The sequence below is a fragment of the Rhinopithecus roxellana genome, chromosome 5 (genome assembly GCF_007565055.1).
Source record: "Rhinopithecus roxellana isolate Shanxi Qingling chromosome 5, ASM756505v1, whole genome shotgun sequence".
NCBI lineage: Eukaryota > Metazoa > Chordata > Mammalia > Primates > Cercopithecidae > Rhinopithecus > Rhinopithecus roxellana.
The window spans coordinates 68736386-68756477 of NC_044553.1; the positions used below are offsets into that span (position 1 = coordinate 68736386).

Below are 20092 nucleotides of genomic sequence, written 5' to 3' on the forward strand. Positions count from 1 at the left end.
GTAGGGTAGGAAGAAGACTGGGCCAGAGATGGAATTCCAAGAACCGAACACACTCATGCGCTGGACAAAGGGAGGAGTCTGTGAAAGAGACAGGAGACGTCAGAGGGCAGCAGGAAGCTTCCCACTGTTAGAGCCAGGCTGGGCTCTCTGAGCAATGTGATGATGGCATTGAATTGTCTCCCTGGGCTGGGAGAAAGAGTGAGGGTCAGTGGTGTGTAGTGCTGTGTGTCTGTGTGTGTGAATGAAGGGCATCTGGGGGGAAACTTGCTCGTAAATTTTAACCCAATGTATAAACTGTTCAGGAATATGACTCTGGAACCTGAATGGTCTTGTGTTTAAGAGCATGAACTGTAAAACCAGACAAATCTGGCCTTTGAATACTGGTACTGCTTCGCAATGACAACCACCACAACACTTTTAAAAAACATTTCTTTCTGGTTTTATTAACAAGTTTAATAGACACCTTCCTTGAATGAGGGGACGTAATACAAATTATGGTGACCTATATATAAAACCTGACACCAAATTTGGACTTTTGAGAAAATGTGTATATAAAAATATGCCTTAAAATCTGCACCAAAACACAGTGCAGCCAGTAACCCACAACCCCAACAGGAGTGGCTGCAAAGGCAGGTCTGGTTTGTGGACCCAGGGAGCTCTTGGTCCTGCAGCCTCACAGGTGAGCCTTGTGTGAGAATAGCCTTCTCTGAAGAGGAGCCAGGAGAGCTTTTTCTTTGAAGGCAGGCTTTCTGTTAGTTCCAAACGTCACAAGTGTGGCATCAAACAAAAATGGTGCTGAGAAGAAAGGCAGGAGGGAGAAGAGTTGTCCTTGCCCTAACAACAATTTTTAAGAAACCGTATACCAAGGCCTCGTACAATGACTGGCACATGGTAAATGCTGAATTAATGCTACATCATCATAATAATGGTGAGGAGATCACATATGAGTTGTTCTTGAGATGCAGACATAATTTCCCAATGACATAGGTGGTATGCAACTTCAAGTCACAAAAGCAAGGGTAATTTTTGGGTTTTCCCTGCTGTGGAGTATTCCCTGTCTCCTGCCATTATAATTCCCTTTGGCTTTATGCTATGTACAAATAAACTGTGCTAATAAACAAAACTCCTTGTCCTGGTAGCTGTTCAAAAAGCAAACAAACAAAAACAGCCACCACAACATTACCAAAAAAAAAAAAAAAAAAAACAAAAAAAAACCAAAATACAAAAAAACAAAAAAACAGCAAAAACAAGAACTTTAAATATCTCTAATATCTCTGTCCATACCATCATAGTCCTATCTTTTTGCCCTTGGGTAACTGTTTTGCCGCAATTTTAACCTCATGAATGTTCAAAGTGGCTTTAGATGGTATTGATGAAATGCTGTTGTTTTTTGTACTTTTCTGATTCCGGAGGGAAGTGCAGAATGGATGGTCACTCCAGGCTAGAGTGGCTAGTAAGGCTTCTGTAATCCGAGGGGGCTCAGTTGGTGTCTTCAGCTTCCTTCTGAGAGAGGTGGCTCAATATTGGAGCCCTAGTCTAGTCTGGGCTCTGCCTCTCTGAATCTTCTCTTGAGCAGAGGCTGACCTCACTGCAGCGACAACGGTATATTCGCTGCCCCATCAGAGCATCTGGTCGAACCACCCAGCTGGGTTAAACACCAGTCCTCACTATTCCCTGAACACTAGGGGGACTCAGATGAAGCTTTTCAAGTTGCTTTGGGAAACTCCTTTCTGTAGGTTTGAGGTGATAAACAAACCTACAGAAAGGAAGCCTCCCATACTTTCTCCCATGGAGTGGGGTAGGGCGCATAGCATACCAACAGCTCTCTCCAAAACACCTCATCTCCAATAACCCCTGACCTGTTTAGAGTCTGACGACAGGTGAAGAATTATAAAAAGGTTATGCAACTGGTTTAAGAACACCTCCTTTGATCATTTGCCTTATGTTTGGAATGTTCTGTCTGTTGCTTTGGTATATCATTCAAAACTTCCAGTAACAATAATGCTAATACTCGAACTTGACTGCTCATCTCTAGCCATTGCCCTATCTCCTCTCCATCATGACTGAAATCACCAGCCAGGAATTCTCTTCCTCCCCACTTTTCTTACTGGAATCCACTAATTCGTCATTCAGATCTCAGGCCAAGTGTCCCTATCTCCACGCCCCTGTGACTCCTCCATATTATAGACTCTTGTGTCAAGAATCTTTCTTTTGAGTCCTTGTCAGTTTCATTCTTACATTTATTTATATGGTCATTAATGTTCATCTATTCCTCATCGTATCGCTGGCCTATAGTGACACTCAGTGAATAGTTTTGAATGAATGAATGGATGTCTGTACCACCCACTAGACTGTGGTATCTGTTGAAATCCTTCCCCGCAGACTTCAAGACAAAACTATCATTGTAGTTGTTGCTGAATAATCTTTGTAGGTGTTAATCTGCTTTCAGTGGTTTTCCATAAGATAAGAACATTCTTTCCTAGCTTCATTTCAACAAGTATTTATGGAGTGTCTACTACCTCCTTGGCAATGTTGTAGGTATGTTCTGTACATTATTTCATTTGTCCTCAGAGAAACCCTATGTGGTTGGCATTAATACCTGTACTTTCCAGGTAAGGATGTTGAAGCTCAGGGATGCTAAATGACTTGTCCAAGGCATCTAGGTAATAATATATGAATTCGAATTTGATTCCAGGTGTGTCTGACACAAAAGCCGTTATCTCTTTATTATATTGTTTTTCTGATATTTAATATCCCTGTAGTTAGGTATAAAATTGTGTGCTCTGAATAAATGGAAGAGCAATCAAAGAATAAGCTATGAATATTCATGTTAGAAATACAAGAGCCAAGAGATATGTAGCTGAACCTTGTATTTCATGTTGGTGTGTGTATGCTGCTCATTTGTGTTCCCAACTCAGTAGTAAGTTCCAAATTTTTCCGCACTAGGCAGGTGAAGTTTATTATTTGCAAATATATCAGAATTTATTTTCCACATAAGCATTATATGCTGATTCTAAAACGGGGCCTGCACTAGCACAGTTTGGCCAGTCTATCTATAGAAACCCAGTTTTTAATATATGTATTTTTGGGGGTCTGTTTACAGACCCCATAGGGAGGCAATGAAAATTGTATACCTTCTCTCCAGTAAAAGGCACACATTGATTTTGATTATTATTGTAGAGTCTTAATACTTTGAACTATATAGAACCAACTTAATTACCTGTAGTCTGTTAGGAAAGTCTCAGAATTCATCACTTTGATACTGACTGAGCACCAAGCATACAGCAGGGTGTAGAAATGAGCACTGAAGATTATTACAGGAAATCAATATACTTTTATTAAAGACTCATAGAATATTAAGGTGAAGGATCCTCAGCTGACATTTCATCTAACCACTGCAAACATTAGGAGGGTATTTGCATTAGGTCATCTTTAGGACTTCTATGTAGTTGTTCCCAGTCCTAAAGTTCTGTGAAAATGCTAACACCTTTTTCTACTGTGAATGCACCTATGCATACAATATCAGTTCCTCGTGAATCCTTTTTCACTTCCATGGTATTTGGTCATTGTTTGGACTAGGATGAGACTTCTGTTTCTAATAAGAGGGCTCAGTCATCTTATACAATCCAGAGCTCTTCAAATTTCTCTAGAATTGTAGTGATACCAGCTGCTAATCTCCTTGGTTAAATTAATGACTGCACTTTCTGGTATTTTAAAGTAAATCATTCTGAGTTGAACAAAAAGTCTGGAAAATTAGGAAACTGGCTTTTACCATGGGATGCAGATGAATCAGACATGCTAATTTGTGAATCGTCACAGCTTTGAAGCATCTCTGGATAACATGTGACTTCTTGGATGAACTGCAATTGAAACTCACAGGTATGGAACGAACATCATAGTCAGGGAAAGCTGCTCTCTCCTAGGCAACGAATTCCATGTAGATTTCATTTTTATCTCATTTAATCCTCACGACAATCTTAAAAGTGATTGCTAGCACTTTTTGACAAATGAGGACACAGTGACTCGAGAAGTTAAATAACTTACCAAAATCACACACCGCTGAGTGGTAGGATCAGGATCCAAGTTCAGGCTTTCTGGTCTAAAATTCCTGCTACATCACTAGTTTATGCTGCCAAAATCACAGATGTCCCCCTTTGGAGCTACAGGGAAAGCCAAGCTACCAGGGTCCTTTGCACAGACTCAGTTCAGTCCACAGCTCTGCCATGAACTGTGTGACCATCAGCATGTTACCTAGCCTTTCTGTGCCTGTTTCTTCCTCTGTAAAATGAGACTGGTAGCAGTACCATTTTATATGGCAGTTGCGAAGATTAATGAGTTACGTTGTAGAATACTGCTTAGAATAGTACCAGGTACACAGTAAACCCCCAGGAAATATTAGCAATTACTGATTACTTGAAGTTCTCTGCCCACTTCCCTGAGCTCACAGTTTTCTCCTGCACCAGGCCTACTTTTCTGAATTGAGACCGTGAGAGACATGTTTCATTATTTAGTACAATCAACTTCTGGGGGGACCGTCGTCTAATTAATTACAGACTATTTTTTGAATGCAAGATTTTTAGATGCTTTTGTGGCAAGTTTTCTTTCCCATTTATATTTAATTTGGGCAATCAAAAAGCAAAATTAGCTGATTTTTCTTCATTCTTGCCTGCTGACTATAGGTTGATGTCTGCCAGCCAGACCAAGGGGCCAACCTTTTATGTATTTATTTTTAAACTTCCGTTTTGACAAACCTAGTGGCACTTTTTCAGCTGTTAATGCAGACGATCTGCCTTTATTGCAGGCCCACCAAATGGTCAGTCATCTCTTCTGGTTTCTGGACTCTGACTTCCCTGAGGACAAGAGCCACTGACATTTAACTTGTCTCTGTCACACCCCTGCCTAGACAGGGCCTGGCATGTAATGGGCAGTAAAGTGATGTCTGTAGAATGAACTAATGAGTGAATGAATGAATGCACACACAATCAGAGCACCCCAAACCTGGCTCTTTTGGGGAGCCACGCTTGCTTGCCATTTGGATTCCCCACAAAGCAAGAATATCAACAATGAGAGACAAATCCTTAAGGTCCTATGCTCAGGGCTTTCTCAGCTCATTGCCAGTACGTTTGAAAGCAGCCGAGTAGGCCAACCTGGGGAATGTGCCCCATTTCTCTCTGATATGGTTTGGCTCTGTGTCCCCACTCAAATCTCATCTCGAATTATAATCCCTGCCTTTTGAGGGAGGGAAGTGATTGGATCATGGGGGCAGTTTCCCCTGTGCTGTTCTCGTGATAATGAAGGAGTTCTCACGAGATCTCATGGTTTTTCAAGTATTCCGGCATTTCCCGTGCTTGCATTACTTGCTCCTGCTGCCTTGTGAAGAAAGCGTCTTGCTTCCCCTTTGCCTTCTACCATGATTGTAAGTATCCCGAGAACTCCCCAGCCATGCGGAACTGTGAGTCAGTTAAACCTTTTTGTCTTATAAATTGGCCGGTCTCAGGCAGTTCTTTATAGTAGTGTGAGAATGGACTAATACAGCCTCTTATCTGTGTGGATTTTTTGCCAGGTAGGCTCCAGAGCTGTCTTTCCCCACCCCTCTATCACCTATCTGGTGTCACTGTGTGACCCAAATGGCTGGCTGAATGACACTCTATCTTGTTAAATCATCATGACTCATTATTGAAAATTTTTGCTTGCCTTAAACATGTGCTAACTGGATTGGACTTGTAAGGGCCCTGTACTGGATAAAGCTAATGCTTTTACTATCTTATTTATATTACCTTCTCGAGGGTGGTTACTTAGCTTAGACTTTCTCTGAGGAAGGAGTAACTAAATTGCCTCAAAGGAACATTCTTTTTCCCAAATTGGAATTCCCTAGTCATAGCTTATCTCAGCAAGAACCATGTACTTGTGACGACATGAGCCAGCTTCTCCTACTATGTGCTTTTACTGGAATTCTTCACAATTCACATCAAAAGGTACCTTGATGCTGACCTATGTTTCTTTCAGAGATGAGACTCTGTAGTCTCCTTTTGAGTTTGGACACTGGCAAGAGAAACTTAAGCGGGCTGAATAACATAGGATGAAAGTTTGCAAGTGGGAGGAAAGTTTCACCCAGATCTGGAAAAACTCAGAATGTGTTTTTAGAAAAGAGTGGCAAATGTTCCCAAAGCATTATAAATTGAGTTCACCATTTGGATGGCATTGATTTATATTAAGAATTCTACTCAATAGTAGTTTGGAATGCAAGGCAAAGAAATCTGACCTCTAGCTATATGAAATCAAAACAGAGACATACACCATCTCCAAAATGTTCTGTCTCTGTGCAGATGAGGCTCAAAGCCACATCACCAAGCCTATTCTCACACCAGCTGCCATTGCTGACTAACCGTGCAAACCAATACCTGGAGAGCCACGTGTCCTGCCTCTAAAATGCCTCAGATGTATCTGCTGCCCTCATTAGCACTGCTATAACCCCAGGCCAGAACTCAAAGCCTCCACCTGGCAGCATGAGGTTGTTTTCTGGCTCTGGTGTGGTTTCTGATCAGCATCAATCAGCATCACCTGGGAACTAGTCAGCAACACAGATTCTCGGCGCTACCACAAATCTACTGAATCAGAAATTCAGAGGGTAGGGCTCAGCGATCTGTGCTCCAGCCAGCTCCTGCACGTGATTCTAAGGCATGCTGAGATTTGAGAATCTTGGCTCTAGGCTCACTCCCTTTAACTTAGAACTCGCAATCCTGATGCCTATCAGAGTCACCTGCAGTACTTAACACTCCAGACCAATTAAACTGATTAAGTCTAGGCATGAAATTAAAAAAACTCCCCAGGTGATTGTACACCCAGGCTGGATAACTAACAACTCATCATAGCTTAAATGAAAGTATCAATTACACACTCCTATTGCTCTTTTCAGAAACGGTGATGGTTTCTGGCTTTCTACTGCTCAACTTCAAAGTGAGTTTTCTAAAGAATCCTCAAGTATAGATCAGGAGAAAAACTGCCTACATCTGGGGCCTGCTTTGTCTCAAGAGTCCATCCCCTCAGTTCCGTTCAGGATTAGGCTGTGCTTGGCTGGAGGACGCCAAGCATATCAGGAGCCCTCCTTTTTCATTAGTCATCTCCTTGCCCTCTTTCCCTTTCCCAGGACCCCGATCCTCAGGGCTGTCCACACCAATTTGTGTGAGCAGCCAAATCCAGTGCTGGTCATGAGCCCTGAGGCCAGGTCCAAGCAGTGGCAAGAGAGAACGGGGCTGGAGGAGGGGCGGGATTTGAGCACAGTGTGAACTGGGAAGACTGCTTCAACTTGACTGAATATCAGCAAACTGCACCAAAGCACAGCAGAGCAGGCTACACCCAGGTCAAGCATTTGCGGAGTGGTGGGTGGGAGCAGAACTCTCCATTTCATCTTTCCTGAGTTGCCAGACCTGGGCTTAAATACCTATATATGATTCTCAGACCCCTGTGAGTGCTGGGCGCTGGCGGGAAGACCAGCTCCTGGGGTGGGATAAGTTATATAAAGCATGGTGTCTGTGTCCCTGCCCAACTCGTAGGCCCAAAGAAGACACTCCCTGGCCATAGTGGTGGCCCTGCAGCCCGAGGCCAAAGGGAGGTGGCTACTGCTTGAGATGGAACTTCTCACACTCCCAATCACAAAAGGTTGTAGTTTTGGTTTTGTTTCACAAATAAAATCTGAGTCTAAAAAGCCATTCTTGCGGAGGTTAGACTGGTATTTTCTAGGAATTTCGACTGTTCAAGTTGTGAGTTTCAGATTTCTTTTAGTCACAATCTAAACGTTTGAACAATAGTGGTGATTAAAATAATTTTAGTATTGATTGGGGAATTTTGGGATAATCTTTATAAAAATCAAAGTTACAAAAATGCTATTCCTCACAAAAATGTAATTTTACCGATGAAGACACTGAAAGTCAGGAAAAGTGAGGGATTCACCATGTTAGAAAGTGTGAAGCTAGGTTTGCAGCCTCAGATTGGGGGACAGGACAGCTCTTTTCAAGACTGTCTAATGCCCCTCTGCCAGCCAGCCACCATCTGCCTTGAATGCTTGTTAGAGGAAAGGTATAAATAAGGTAATAGTGTTAATATATAGATTAAACATTTTTAGAATTGCACTAAAGTCCACAGTTTTCAACTTGTTTTTATTTCATGTATCTTATTTGTTCTTTCCAGCTAAGCCACCATATCCCTGTATTAGAAGAAAGTTCGTATGGTATAGGGAGCTCCGGAGGTGACTTGCCTGAGGCTTGATAGCAAAGGGCAGAGAGTAGAGACCCAGATCTCACACCACACCGGGTCCCTCTTCTCTCCCTGTTATATCAGACTATCCTTCCCTGTGACAAGCGTTATGGAGACAATGATAAAAATTGGTCCACTCCAAAGTCTTCCCTGGTCTGCTCCAAAGTCTTCCCTCTCTATGTCCATAACCCTTGCAACATAACTTTGCTATTCTCCTGTTAAGTGGTAGAGCCTCTCTCCCCACATTGATTCCAGCTGGTCTTGGGACTTGCTTTGTCCAGTAGAATGTGATGGAAGTGAGGTTCTGGGGCTTCCGTGCCCAGACCTTAAAGAGGCGTTGCATCCTCCACTTTCCCTCTTGGATCCCGACCGTCATGTACAGAAGTCCAGGCAATTCTGCTGGAGGGGGAGGCCATGTGGAGAGAGAGGTGCTACAGTTAACAGCCAGCACCAAGGCCCAGGCGTGCGAGTGAGACCTTCTTAGATTCTTCAGCCCCAGCTGAGTTGCCTCGGCCAACACCATGTGCAACACAGATGAGCTGTTCCTGTTGAGCGTGGCCCAAATTCCTAACCTTCAAGACATTTATGCAATAAAATGGTTGCATTTTAAGCATGTTGGGGGTAGTTCATTACATAGTAATTGATAATAGATACACACTGGTTTTAGTACCATGATACTGTAGAGTAACCAAGCTATATACTCTTCCTTCTAAAACTAGTCAGTTGATGTGTCTATCTGCTAATTTAGTTCATATTATTAATATCCAAGAACCTAGGACAGATCAGATGAAAATGGAAACTGAGATACATTTAGGGAGGATGCTACTTTATTTTTGGATTATTCTCCTAAACTCCATCCTAGCCCAAACCCTAGCTCTTGCCCTAAATCTAACCATAGCCTTAACCACTACTCCTGCGGGGTCCTATTCAACTGAAGTCATTTTTCATGACTGATTGGACTCAGAACAGACATGCAAAAAGACCAAGGTTATCTGGACACTCATCTCTGGATACTTTAAGGTATCTGGAATATGGGGTTGGAGGAAGGCCCAGGGCGAGGTAAGGGAGAGAGAAATGTCACATTCACTACTTACTGTTAGCTGACAGTGTGTTCTCAGACAAGTTCATTACCACGTCGAGCCCTGGATGCCTCATTTGGAAAATAAGCCGGTTGGAGCGTTCATTTTTAAGTACAAGGTACAAGCTCTGGGAGATCCACCCCACCTTGTTCTAGAGCCTTGTAATTCTGAAAAGCTCCACCAAAGTTTTCAGACAAGTTCTTCCAGGCTAGTTGGGTACTCCAGGTCTTGGCAGCTCCCTGGTAGCATCACCTTGAGAAAGAAAAGCGTGTCCTAAGTTGATGAGGGACAGTTTTCAGGCAGGATTATTTGGAAAATGTTTATTCAGAAGAAATTGGAAGCTCCTCAAAAATGTAGATGGAAAAACTGTTGCAGCCCAGCCCAGCCTGGAGCACAGCTATACATACTGAGCTGAAATATGCTCTTTCTCCCCTGCCAGTCACACAGCCAAGTAGGAGGCCCCTTGTTTTTTTCCTCAAAGAGAAATTCCTGGACACAAGAACTGCTGCTTTATTTCAGAATGTCATCATTTCTCAGTTATTTTGTCCTGGACTGTTTATCCGACAATGGTGGGTTATTGCTGTCTCCCGTGTGGCCTGAAACAGCTTCCCGCTAAGGACCCCTGGGGCTGCTGCGGGGGACTGTCCTTGGCACATGCTGGGAAGGGAAATGAGGCCCTCAGAGGTCTTCCCTCCACAGCCCCTCTTTCTGTTTTATCCTGAGCTATGGCACACAGTGCGACCTCCTCGTAGGAGCTGGCAGCAGGAAAGTACCTCAAGCAGTGATCCCAGCCAAACCCCTACTCACAAGCTGGATGAGGCTGGAGTCATCAGAAAGCATCTTCTTTTAAAAAGAAGGCCTTGCAGCTTTTTGCAGGTGTTACCAAACCCAGTATGATCCTCACCCAATTATGGACATTTTTCTTTAGGAGTGATTCAAATCCCCCTAGTTGCAAGGCAAGTCAGTGTCTGTTGCCTTGTGTTCAGGAATGATGGTGCCAAGTTGCCCCTCCTCCTCTTCCTGTGCTAGCCACAGTGGCTACAAGAGACTCTTGGGTAGGAAGATGGGGGTCAGAAGTAGATTGCATTCTAGCTGATTTATTTTTATTTTCATTTTTGCCAGTGCTCTTCCGTGTCTATGATCAATGTTACTTACACAGCTCTGGATTTGGGTGGGTCCTATGAAAGAACAACTAGTGACTCAAATGGTTGTGGAGGCTTTCCCTGAGTGTACAGCTTAGCAGAGAGAGAGCCTCACAGATCCTGGCATGTAGAGTAGGAGGTCACAGCTTTCTAGTAGCACTCAATGCTATTTCCCAAACTGTGTGTGCCCATCTGTAAGTTTGGAAGATAAGCTCAATTCAGAGTTTAGGTAGACAGCAGTTGCACTCACGCTGCATCCCCACTGCCCACATCCTCTGGCAATATGACTCTATAGGGGATGTATGATAATGAGGCCAGTGTGCCAGTTATCAGCTTATTACTGCTCAGCTCCAAATCCACTGTTCGTGGCCTTGCTTGTCATATTGGAACATTTCTCCACTGCCAGCTGGCAGAGCATTGGAGGGACCCTGGAGGACCTTCTCTCTGGTTCTGATGTGCTGCTTTTGGCTTGCTCCCGAGGCGTGCAGTGGCCAGCAATGCATGGACCCCCGCTGGTGCTCATCCCAGCTTGCCAGTGCAGGTGTGTGGTTCCCTGACAGGCAGCATCTCAGCAGGAGGCGAGGCTTCCCTCTTGTGCTTTGCTGCCCTGCTGCCTGCAGACCCATTCTGGCTGACAGTTTCCCTGCCATCCATGTGCTGCAGTCACACCCTCTTCAAGGAGGTCTGAATCCCAGCCTAGGGAGCAGGGTCTCCCCTTCCAAGTTTGTTTCTTGGGTTCTTTCTCTCAGATCTAGGGTATTCTTTAGAGCTCTTTTTAAATCCCCTTTTCTTAGCTAACTTCTCATTAATAGTTCTTTGTGATAAACCTTTTCAGTTCATATTGCTGTGTGCTTTCTGTCTCCGGATGGGATCCTGACTGCTACACCCTTTTACCAAGGTCGTCTCATTTAATCCTAACAATATCCTTATGAGGTAGGTATTATCAGTAGCTTTATTTTACAGGTAAGTAAACTGAAGCTTAGGTGGCAGTCCTGAGCTGCTCATCCAAGTTCCTGACTTCAGAGAAAATGATGTGGAGACCAATACAAGTTCTTTCCCAGTTTCCCAAAGAAATTTCCAAAAATCCCTAAGCTAGTCACCTTCTTACTGGCTTCAGTTTATTTATAAAATTGGCATTTTTGTCCCCAGATAACTCCAAGTACCTTTGAGAAACCTTGCAGGAGAGCTGCAAATGGTATTTCTAAATCTGTTCATGAGACCGAGTGAAAATAAAATATTCTAGGCTGAGATACAAGGTCTTGTCAGGCTTATTGTGTCTCTTTGCTTTTCCCACTCCCAAGGGGTCTGAGCTTTCTGACTCTTCTCTGATGATCACCACGTCTACCCAAATAGGCATCCATGCCTAAGAGAGGGACTCTGGAATAAAAGCCTCATGCTATAATTTTGGAATCCTGTGTTTCCTGTCTTCTCTCCATCCAGACTCAAGTGATGTTGTAGGAGCTGCTGGATTATCTTTTCATTAGATGAGAGATCTCTGGCTTACCTCTGCCGGGGCAGGGTCTGCTGGATGGAGCTACCTCCAGCCCAGCTGGAGGAGAAGTAGTGTTTAGGACACATTGAGGGTACCTTGGGGAGAGCATGTTCCGTGGCTTTTGCTTGGGAGAGAGCCTAAGCAAAAGAAAACCTGAAAAAAGCAAAGGATATTGGTTAAATCCATTCTTTTGATGGAAGAGATTGATTCTTTTCTCCCAAAAGAAATGGAGCTTCTTTTGGAAGAAACAAGAGCGAGAGGTTTATTTTCTCTCGAGGGAGGCATTTGGAAGTTCAGTATCTATGTTTTCTGCAGAGGAAGGGGAGTCCTTGAAATACTATAGGGCTAAAGTCATGAAAATGTTGTCACCATGCAGCGTGGGATTTGAAAACATGCTGAATTTGTCTTTTGATGGCACCAGAAGGAGCAGGCTTTCTCTCTTGCTGTGTGGTCTCTGGCAGCCGGGCTCCTGGGTGAGAAATAGGCTGGTGCCTTAGGAGCCTCTGTGTGCCACAGCCTGTGATTGGCTTTCAAGGTGCTGACCTGGAGCAGATGAAAGGCTCAGCCTCAAATTCTTGCCCTGTCACCTACTAATCGTGTGATTCCAGGCAAGTTATTTCATGTCTTTAGGTGCTGGCTTCCTCAGGTATAACACGTGGCAATAATACCTGCCTTCAAAAGTTGCCAACATTAAGAGAGGTGGCAGGGATCATGGGGTAGCACTTTGTGGCTATTCCACTAGCAATAGTTTCCCTCCCTGTGTTCCTCTTTGTCTGAGCTTAGCTGAGGCGTGTCTTGAAGAATGGGGTTCAGTGTAGTGATTTGCCAGCAATGTTTCCCAATTAATAAAAAATGAAGGGTGGATGAGTAATGAAACCATGTTATTTTCATCAACTTGGATGGAACTGGAGGTCATTAAGTGGAATAAGCCAGGTGCAAAAAGACAAACATCACATATTCTCACTAAAAAATCTGGTCACCTGGGGGTTGAGAGTGGAAAGATAGAGAACAGATACCGGGAAGGGTGGGTGTGAGGGTTGGGGGAGGATGAGGGAGAAGTGGGTTGAAGGGTATAAACATACAGCGAGATAGAAGGAATAAATTAGATGTTTAATAACAGAGTAGGGTGACTACTATAGTTAAACAAAAATGTGTTGTACTTGGGAGATGAATGCCCTAAATACCCTGTCTTGATCACGACACATTATATACATGTAACAATTACACATGTACCCCATAAATTCATATCAAAAGACTCTCAAAGAATGAAAATTCTAAAAATTAAAAAAAAGAAATGCTAGATTTGGCCATTAGCATGAAATAAAAAGCACAAACTTTATTCATACCACATTCAGGTCATATTCTGGTCTTACTGCTCATAATTCCTCATTAGATAGTAGCTGCTATTTTTCCAAAAAAGAAATCATCTTACCACTATAGAAACACTCAATAATTGTTAGAGATAGGCCAGATAATACTTAGATTTTCCACTGCTCCATCTACTGGGTACTATGTTGAGTGTTTGCTTTTTCATTGAACAAACGTATAAATATCTGTTAAACCTTTGCTACGTTAATGTCTTACATAATTATATTAATAATGATACTTTGCCTTTTAAAAAAAGTGCTTTTGAATGCTTACTATGTGCCAAGCACTGTGTTAAAAATTTTACACTAATTACTTTTATTGTCTAATAACAACTACCCTTTATGGAGGGCCTATTGTCTGCTGGGAGTAGTGTCTGATTTAGAAACACTGGCTTAGCTCTCCAAAGGTATACTTAATGATAGCTGTTGTTTATTCAACATAGATACATGTGGCCACTATGTCAAACTGTTTTCATACATTATAGTGGCATTGGACCACACCTGCCAACCACTTTGCTCTGTTTTCCAGTGTCATCTGGTCATACTGAAATACTTTCCAATTCTTGGAGTACACCATGCTCTTCTAACCTCAGAGACTTTGCGCTCACACTTCCGTCAACACATGTGTTTGCTTGGCTGCTTCCTTCATACCATGAAGACCTCAGCCCAAGCGTCACTTTTCTAGTAAGCTCTCCTCTGACCACATCGACTCAAGTAACTACCAACCCCACCACCAAGTCAATTCTCTCTCCTGTCACCTGCATTTAAATGTTATTTTTAACCTGGTTTTTAAAAGCAGATTTAATTTACCAAAAGCAAAGGTTTTCACAGAGAACTTATCTGCAGTCCTATTCCCAACACGTAAAGCTGAGAATAGTCTGGAAAAAGGTTCCTGCAAAAATGTGACAAGCTTCAACCAATTTTCAGGGAATACCTTAAAAGAATGTCATTATAATTCACTTTCTGTTGGAGTTAAGGTGGTGTCAAACAAATATAATTGAATGGTTGTTTTAGAACACTGGACAGCCCAAGACTGGGCTCTTTCCCAGATCCTGCCCATCTGTGTAGTTGGCAGTTGATTGTCCTAGTGCCTCAGCTGCTTCATCTGCACAATGCGAGGGTTGGGTTGATTGATCACCACGGGCCCTTCCAGAACAATCTTCTAAATGTGCATATAGACACCATTTATAAGGTTTGATTATGTGCCAGATGCTGTGTTAAGTGCTGTCCATATATTATCCGATTTAATTCTCACAGTGCTTCTAAGAGGTAGCTGGTTTTAATCTCATTTTATAGATTAAAAAACTGACACTCAGAGGAAATGGACCTTGCTCACCAAGGTCAGTCACACAATTAATAGGACTAAAGAACTGATGGATTTAAGCCTATGTCTGTCTGACTCAAGTAGTAAGCTCTTACTTGTGTTGGAACATCGCCTCCGGGTTTCTGGGGGCTGAAGGTTTATCTTCTAAGTAAGAGGTTAAGTTAGTGTCAGAAGAGAGAGCGCTCTCTAAGGAGAAATCATGGAATTATTTATAGTTTTTATGAGAACTAGAAGCTGAGGCAAAGCAATCAACCTGAAACTTATGTCTATTCCTCCAAAATCCCATAAGGCATTTCTTGTAAATTTGGGTCACACTGTCTCTGAAATTCAAATTTAGTATTTTCATAGCAACTTTGCAGAGTTCACATTAATTAATTAGCTAATTAATTAAGCTCTGCACTACTGTCATGGAATCTTCACTTTCAAATCCTTTTTCTGACCATATTTGCAATGTTCTCTTGGTCTTTTTCAAATAGACTACACCCCGCCCTATAACATAAACTATGTAACGTTCAGCTCTGTGTATTGGGGAGGTAGAGCCCCTATGTTTACAGGTTATATGGATTCAATGATATATAATGCAGACATAGTTCAAATGTTTTTTGAGTGCTAATCTCTAAAATTAGATCAACACACACACACATGCACACATATTTCAGCTTTGTTCCTCAGTTTCTAAACACATTATTGATTGGCCTAGTCTAGTGTATTCCAGAAAAAAGCTTTATTTTATTTTTTGAGGACAAGAACTATGTCTTTGGTTCTACATCTGTGCACTTAAACTACTGCTGTGTGTGGAGGAATGATTAGTTTGTATTTGTTGACTCTGCAATTGAAAGGATCTCAGAATTCACTTCAATGAGTGTGGCCCAAACTTGCCTGAATATAAGAATACAAATATCTTCTCAGGGCCTAAGTCAGAACTTTGGACTCAATCTACAGAGAAGGAGCCTGGCAATCTATATGTTTTAATGCAGCAAGTTACTTCTATCATTGTGTAGATTTGGGAAACATCTCCATGTGTACAAAGGGGTAGAAGTCTCTTCTACAGCATCATAAGTGACGTTTTTTGGTTTTAGCTCTCAGGTTTGAAGACTCAGAGGCACACTCATTTTTGTCCATGGAAAGGTGGATTTATTATACAGACACAAAGCATTCTTTGGGGAATCCAAGGTCAGGCGGTGGAGCCTGGCCCCATGGACTAGAACAGAGGGTCTGTGGTCTTTCATTCATGACGTCCCTGCTTTTCTCTGTGCACCAAGTTCATTTTCCTGTTTCTACTGGTCAGGCTTCCCATGCCTTCAGTTTGTCCATGGTCCATAATAGCTCTCTGGCCCTGAGTCACCTCACCCTCAGTTCCTTCTCCAGAGCCCACCGATTCAGAGTTTCCATTGCCTGATTCAGTATTTCTAAGTGATCACTCATCAGCTCAGCTCAGCCTCCTGAATCAGCTCAGCCTCCTGAGCCAGATCACCAGAGACATCATTACTGGCAACCTGTGGATATATTTAGAAACAACAGTGCAGACATGACTGGGGAAAGACAGAGCATAATTATTTTACTATTATACTGATATTGGAACTATATCTCCAGGTTGTGGTTAACATGTGTTAAGCCACACGATGAACATTTTGGACTGTTGGTGAGGTGTTTGAGACTGTTTGCACTATGGCTTATTCAACAGTGGACAGACACACTAGTTGTAACAGTACAGGTATACAAATGACTAAACAGCAGCAATACTTTTTTTTAAAAAGAGAGAATTTGAATGACAACAAGGGGTTGCGTAGTCAGAGTTCCCAGAATTATCCATTCTATTTTGACTTTTGCTTAGAGGGTTTAAGTGGCCCTTCCAGAATGCACTCGGCAGCTTTGGGAAAGGATCAGAAATGGAGGCAATGGTCAAGGTGAGACCTGCTTTTTGTAATCTTCTGCTTCAGTTAGGGTGGGTCATGTGGTTTTTCAGTTCCTAGAGACCACATTAGCAATTAAGAACCAAGCCAGTTTATCTTTTTTGGTCCTGTTTTCCAATCTAGGTGAGCTGCCGTCCCAAGGAAGAACAGAGTGTGACCTGACTCCGTTTAAATCACACAGCTTTTATTATGGGTCTTGAACACACAGGATATGGCTTTCCCTGACTCTCTCATTGAGCGAAAGTTTAGATCAAAATAAAATTCCCTCTGTCTGATTTCAGATTAACTGTTGTTCTGGGAAATGTCACAGAGGCAGAAGCAATGTTATTTCACTAAAAATAGTTGTGTCAGAAACTAAGAGTCATGTCAAAAACTTCTGGAGGTTTTAGGTCCAGGAGTCCACATGACGTCTGGTGACAAGTTTATTTGAGGCCCACATGATAAAAATTTAGAGGTAGAAACAAATGACTCTGTAATCTAGTTCATATGTGAATTGCCCTTTGCTTTTTTACCACGTTCTTTTTGCCTGTCCTCTTGGCTGTAGGCAGGAAAGGCTGAAGAGAGGGCTCAACAGCGTCTGATTTTCTTCTAGTTGAAAATGTTGATGAATGTTGAAGTTCAAGCTTGCTATACTGGGTTTTTGGAGTGCTGAGGTTGAGTTTTAAATTATACAGGTCTGTTTTTAAGTGTGAGCATAGTATCCACTGTGGCAGATTTGTGAAGCTCACTCGTTGCTTTATTATTGTCAGGGCTACACAAGAAGCACAGAGCCAAGCTGTGTGTCTCTATTTAGAGCCTATGTGTCCACAGGGCAATAAGCGATCATACACAAGAGTGTTAACTAAGCACTGGACGAAGGACCATGGATATTCAAAGAGGAAAATTCCGTAATGGGTGAATTTTAAAAATAATTTTGTTTTATAAAGGTTCCTGGGGGAGGGGTGATGATGCTATAAGGAAATTTCACATTCTATTGTTTCTTTTATATTACCTATTTTTGGAAATCCATTTCCAACCAGATTAGAAAATGTTTTAAATTTACATGCATATTTACATAAATATTCATTCAATTTACATACTTTACATTAAATTTAAATACATTACTTTAATTGCTTTTGCTTGTTAAAAATGTTTTTCTTTTTTTAAAAGAAACTTTTCATCTACCAAGTTTTCAAAATATAAAGCATGAGGAAAGGATCAAAGTTTTTCTTGGGAGGTGGGCTAATTGTTGCAGCACTAGATGTAAGCCTCCTGAGGGCAAGAAATGGGCCTGTCGTGCTCTCTGTTGTGTCCTGCTGTCCAGAATAGTTTGTCTTATTCTTATCCCATGGATGCTTGCTGAATACTTGACTAAATGAATCATGTTCCTGGACAATGGCTGTGATTTGGTGAGGTGGAGGACAGTTTGAACAAAGGCATTGAGATGGTAAGAGCCTGACTGGAATAGACTAGGATGATAGGGGTTGGTTGAAATACCATTGAATAGCCAGAGAAAGGTTAGGCCATAGAGGATTTTGAAAGAGTGTATGTTTGACAAGACAGACAAAAGAGAGATCCATCAAGTTTCATAAAGAGGAAAATAATGATGAATGCTTTTAGAAAAACATAGTTTGCAAAGTTATGCAAAAAGGAGTTGGAAGGGGCAAAGAGGCCAATTTCTTCTTTTTGAATTAATAAGGCATGGATTTAGGTTGAAATAGACCTAAAAATCGCTGATGGGACAGATGCTAGGACTTGGCGACAGGATAGAAATAAAAGGCTGAAGGAGAAGTAGGAGTAAAAAGTAGGAGACTAGAAGAGTGGAGCTGGTATGGCAGGGAGGGAGCCGCTGGGAAGGAAGCCCATTTGGATGGGTGGAAGTCTGACAAAGGAAGGTGCCTGACTCAGTTCATGCTTGAAGCCATGGAAAGACATCCACCTGTAGGTGTTTGGATTTATGCAAATCCTCCTGGGAGAGGTCAGGTTTATAGATCCAAGGAAGCATTAACAAGGTGATGCCAGATCAAGTCATGTAAGGGTGGAGAAAAATGCACAGAAGGCAGGAATCCTTGGGGCCAAAATGAGGGGAGTAGCTGGTCACCTGGATGAAATGTACCTAACGAATCCCTTAAGATTAGAAGGCATTTCTTTTTCTTTCTTTTTTTTTTTTTTTTTGAGACGGAGTCTCGCTCTGTCGCCCAGGCTGGAGTGCAGTGGCCGGATCTCAGCTCACTGCAAGCTCCGCCTCCTGGGTTTATGCCATTCTCCTGCCTCAGCCTCCCGAGTAGCTGGGACTACAGGCGCCCACCACCATGCCCGGCTAGTTTTTTGTATTTTTTAGTAGAGACGGGATTTCACCATGTTAGCCAGGATGGTCTCGATCTCCTGACCTCGTGATCCACCCGTCTCGGCCTCCCAAAGTGCTGGGATTACTTGAGCTACCGCGCCTGACGGCATTTCTTATTCATCTTTGCTCCCCCAGCAGGAAGTACCATGACTAGTTTACAGTAGGAATATTCAGGAAAATGATGTAATTTCTGCCTACCAACCTGAGAAACTCAAGAGGGCAAATGTCTGCAGTTCTCATTGGGGTTGTGATACTAGAGCAGGGGACACAATTTTCCTTTAGGCTACCTTAATGATTCATTTGACCTCTGTTTCCCTGTATGCCACTTTTTCTTGTTAGATTAAAAAAAAAAAACCCAGGTGTCAGCACATCTCTGATGTGTACCGTGTTCTGGGTGTGAAAGAACAAGTCAAGCACCAGCATTCTTTTTTTTAAACAATAAAAAGAAACAAACTCAACAGCGAACTTACGTATTTGTGGTATGCTTGGTGTTATGTGGACCTCAGTCCTGTCCTAGACAGTGTATAATCGAAGTGACAATAGGTTCCATAAAAGCCAGCTCTGACTCTGTTCCACAGACAGCATCATTCTCTCTGTGGGTTAGCATCCTTCTTCCATCATGGACAACAGTATTGCTTTAAACAAATCAGCCTTCTAATTCGTGATTTTTAGGAGTGGTCATTTCATATGTGAAGGTATGAGTAACAATAGCCAAAGACTCTACAATAGCATTCTCCAATAGACTAGATTCCAGTGACCTTCAAAAACCATGAGATAGTTGAAAACATTTTGGAATTTCTGTAAACACTTACTTTATGAACTCTCTATACATCCTGTCAAATAGGTGTTGGCAATGGCTTTGTTTGTGGAATTCCTAAAGTCTAGAAGCTGCCAGAATATTTCCTTTGCTTTTTCCTTCTTCCTTCTTCCTTACCAGGCTTTGAGGGGAGCCCATGAGTGTGTGTTTTGTACAACAGCCATCTCGGGTGGATGTGAAGTTTAAATGGCCCCTTTCTTTGCAGGTAGGTTGGCAGACAGAATACTGCTGGCAAAATGGATGATTTCAGATTCAGCCTAGGGCAGAAAAGCCCACTTTGAATTGCTTATTCATTCTTCCTTCAGGGACTAGTGTCTTAACACTCTACTCAGCACCCAGTGAGTTGGGGAGATTTTATTTGCTGCTTCTAGAAGAGACT

The 20092-nt window shown here is 42.4% G+C and overlaps 1 long non-coding RNA gene across 1 annotated transcript; it reads right to left on the reverse strand.

Moving 5' to 3' along the window:
* Window positions 1–468: 468 nt before the first annotated feature.
* On the reverse strand, window positions 469–10303 carry LOC115897671. Its single transcript, XR_004057435.1, has 3 exons — window positions 10140–10303; window positions 9348–9584; window positions 469–795 (listed from the first exon to the last, which is right to left on the reverse strand). It is a non-coding gene; the product is annotated as an uncharacterized LOC115897671 (long non-coding RNA).
* Window positions 10304–20092: the final 9789 nt, after the last annotated feature.